General features: G+C 56.3%; 1 long non-coding RNA gene across 1 annotated transcript; it reads right to left on the bottom strand.

Moving 5' to 3' along the window:
- Positions 1–475: 475 nt before the first annotated feature.
- Positions 476–3,938, bottom strand: LOC144321183 (uncharacterized). Its single transcript, XR_013386944.1, has 5 exons — positions 3,658–3,938; positions 3,135–3,570; positions 2,507–2,921; positions 1,121–1,258; positions 476–665 (listed from the first exon to the last, which is right to left on the bottom strand). It is a non-coding gene; the product is annotated as an uncharacterized LOC144321183 (long non-coding RNA).

Below are 3,938 nucleotides of genomic sequence, written 5' to 3'. Positions count from 1 at the left end.
AGTTCAAGCCCCACGTTGGAGGTAGAGAGTACTGATAAACCAACAACAACAAAAGAAAGGTACCTTAACTACTCCAACTGGCCTATGCCAAAACGAGAATTTACCATGTCATTTAATGAGAAATCCCAAGATCCAGCACGGCACAATCCAGAGATCCTACAAGGACCCAGAGATGCCACGGGAACTGTCTCACTGTGGGTGGATGGGGAATAGTGAAGTTTCAAGCATATGAGGGAGTTAGTTGGTCTCTAGGCTTCAGGCCCACACAGCCCTCTCCACGAGCCCAGCAGAGGTGCAGGGACCAGCTGCTGCGCGGCAAAAACCAGAGGTGGGAGGGGCAAATCGTGATTATTTTAGCCGTTCCACTTGGGACAGTTACCTAGATGGTTTCCAGGTTCTCATTGTTATAAACGCAGTGGGCGCCCCACCTCCTTGTTACTTGTACTCACTTGTATTCTCTCTTTTTTAAAAATTATTTTATTTATTTCTGAGAGACACAGAGAGAGAGGCAGAGACACAGGCAGAGGGAGAAGCAGGCTCCATGCAGGGAGCCCGATGCAGGACTCGATCCTAGGTCTCTAGGATCACGCCCTGGGCCATGGCAGACACTCAACCCCTGAGCCACCCAGGTGTCCCTGACTTGTATTCTCTTCCAAGGTTTAACTCTGAAATAGACATAAAATATGAAATTAAAGCTAAATTCTTTCATAAAACTTTAAAGAAGTAAGCACGTGAACAAAACCCACAGTAGTGATTATTATACGTGGAGCTTGTTGGCATGCGGCCAAGTACTTATCTAGGATGAGATACCTACCCCCTCAATTGCTGGCCCCAAGCGCATAGCCTTGCCCCTGCCGGTGGGGCCCTCGGAGGTGCCCTGCCCAGCTCTGCCTGGGAGTGAGGGCCTGATTCCTACCCCTGCCAGCGCAGGCTGTCACTGCCGCCTAAGGGTTTGCCAGTAGGCAATCAAAGAGGTTGGTACGTTTGCTGATTTCTTTTTTTTTTTTTTTTTGTTTGCTGATTTCTTACAAAGCTGAATACCTCCGTGTGGTTATTGGCTATCGTGTAATTGCCTGTTCATACCCCTCGCCCATTTTCCTCCTGGGCTAATCCTTCTCACCGGCTTGCAGGAGATGTTTACACGTTCTGAGTGTGGCTCCTGCACTGTGCATGTTGGGCTCTTTGGTTCCCAGGATATCACTTGGCCTCACTTGGTTTTATCTCGTCTTTGGTCCATATTGGCATCTGAAGCTGAGCCCTGAAAGACCGGTTGGATGGCAAGGAGAGTTGTGTGGGAGAGCTTGAACCCAAGTGCAGGTGGGGACAAGCCCAGCCATCCAGGGGAGAAGCCGGAGGGGAAGGAGAAAGCACCCATGGAACAGGCCCTTGGAGGGCAGGTGGGCATTGGCCCAGCACAGCCCGGTGAAGTACAGGGCCCAGGTGACCTGGATGCAGGGGGTCGGATGTCCCCATCCTCTTTCCTGGTCCCGGCCGTTTCCCATACTGGCCTTGGAATCCTGCCCGCTGGAACACTTTCCTTTTCAGATCTGAAAGTCCACCTGATTCACTTCACAGATAAGAGACCTGGAGCTCAGACAGGTCTGAGGTGGAGTTCCTCAGCCTAAGTCCCACAGCTGGCAAGTAGCTGATTAGAACCCAGCATGTCTGGCACCAGCCTCCTCTCCCAGGAAGCTCCCTAACCCCCTCCCTCTACCTGTGTCACACACCCTGCCCCATGCTCCAAGGCCCTGCCTGACTCTACCTCCCTACCCTGGCACACCCAGATGCCTTCTGGGAAAAGCTCTCCCGGGAGAGAGGAGTGGGTTTTGGGTTGGGTTTCAGAGGGAACATAACAGGGTCAAAAGTCAAACCTCACACCAAGAAGATTGTGCTGGTTGGCACTCCCTGTCCGTGAGGGCATCTGGGACAGGGCAGTCCCCCCCACCCCAGGCCTCTTTGGTCTCTCCATCCTCTGCCCCCTCCTCCCTGCCCCAGCCACCCTTCACCCCCTCCAAGTCCATCTTTCCTTCCTGAGAGAAGCTGGCCCTTTGCACCCTGTTCACACTGTGCCCAAAGCAGTCTGCCATAAGCAGCAGCTGTGGAGGGTTACACCTTCCCTGGGTCTGGGCCCCAGCATGGCCCCAGGTAGGCACGGGCAGGATGTTCAAAGCCAGCAGTACTGGGAGACCACGCGTGTGCCCAGACACAGGGGTGCAGCTCCCACCAGCAGAAGACGCCTCAGCGCCCCAGCGTGACCCAGAGTGGCATGTACCCCTGAGGGGGAGTCTAAAAGTAACCTTGGGGGATCCCTGGGTGGCGCAGCAGTTTAGCGCCTGCCTTTGGCCCAAGGTGTGATCCTGGAGACCCGGGATCGAATCCCACGTCGGGCTCCCGGTGCATGGAGCCTGCTTCTCCCTCTGCCTATGTCTCTGCTTCTCTCTCTCTCTCTCTGTGACTATCATAAATAAATAAAAATTAAAAAAAGAAAAAAGAAAATAAAAGTAACCTTGGGGGAGAGAGCAAGCTGCAGGTGCCGTGACAGCCAGCCAGTGTCGCAACGTCAGCTGCCACTGTGGGCAAGACCCAGGGCTGGGCTGGGGCAGGGCAGTCACAGGGGCCTTCAGATTTATCCGCCTGTTACTTCTTAAACTGGCCCCTGGCCCCAGGCGTTCATCACGATTACTTTTGTGCCTGAAATACTTCACTAACCAACGCACTTCCAAACCCTTCCGCCTCCACTTCCAGATCCTCAGGACAAAGCCCAGCTCCTTGCCTCAGCCCTCGAGGCCCGGCGGCCCCAGGTGACCTCCGAGGCCTGCCCTGGTCACGCCCAGACCTTTGCGCCAGCTGTTGCTCAGCCCGGAATGCTGGGTCTCTGCCCAACCTGGTCTTTCTGGCTAATCCACGTGCACAGGAAACTTCTAAGTGGTGGAGAAATAGGGTCAGACGTGACTTTTAGAAATATGCCTTTAGGAACCCCAGTGAGGAGGGCCAGGAGAGGTGGAGACCTGCCCCGAGGCCAGCTGCACACCCTGCACCCCCAACCGGTGCCCCCACATCCTCATTCCATTGGTGGCCATGGAGATGGAACCCCAGCCCCGGAAGAATGAGAACGAGGAAGCAAGGAGGCTCACGCCTTGAGTCCCAGGTGGTTCGGCTGGGGCGCCACTTCCCTAGGATGTCTCCCAGGGCCTGGGGGCTCCAAGCGGTCAAAGGTGCACCCCAGGATCTCCATTCAGCTTGTCACCCCCCTCATCCTACTCGGAGAGCCCAGAATGGGAAAGCGAGGAAAAATGCAGGGCAACAGGGGCCCAGAGGGGTCGGCACGGGAAAGCTGAGGTGAGGCAGGTGGATCCCAGACCCCCGGCCCATGACCTAGTTTCTTTAAATCTGGTGGTCACCACGGACCCCGAGGCCAGTGGGGCTTATGAGACCGCACCCGCCTAGGTGGGGCAGTGCTTCGGGTGACGTATGTGGTCCGGTCTCAGCGTGGCCTTGATGGTGGTACCCCAAATCTTGGAACTTTTGTGGAGAGGCTGGAGTAGCTGGGGCCCAATCCGCCACAAATGTCTGCAGAAAAGTAGGGGAAACTCCCGGTTTCCCTTCTGGCTGCTGCTCACTTGGGGGCCACCTCCTCATGAGCCTCAGTTTCCTAACCTTTGAATTGGGGGGCAGAATTCCTACCGCGTGAGCAGCGGTGAAAATGAAGTGAAATCATTATGTTCAGCAAGAGCCTGGCACACAGCACGTGCTCATAAATGGCTGCGCGCGCCCATTCACCGGTTCCCTGGGAACTCAGCCTAGAGGGGGCTCCCGGGGCCCCGACCGGGGTCAGCCTGTGGGGGGGCTCCCGGGACCCCGGCGGTGGTCAGCCTGGGGGGGGGGCTCCCGGGGCCCAGACGGTGGTCAGCCTAGAGGGGGGAGCTCCCGGGACCCCG

This window comes from Canis aureus, chromosome 9, assembly GCF_053574225.1.
Source record: "Canis aureus isolate CA01 chromosome 9, VMU_Caureus_v.1.0, whole genome shotgun sequence".
NCBI classification, from domain to species: domain Eukaryota; kingdom Metazoa; phylum Chordata; class Mammalia; order Carnivora; family Canidae; genus Canis; species Canis aureus.
The sequence above is the reverse complement of the archived record's forward strand: the minus strand, read 5'-3'. Positions and strand labels throughout refer to the sequence as shown.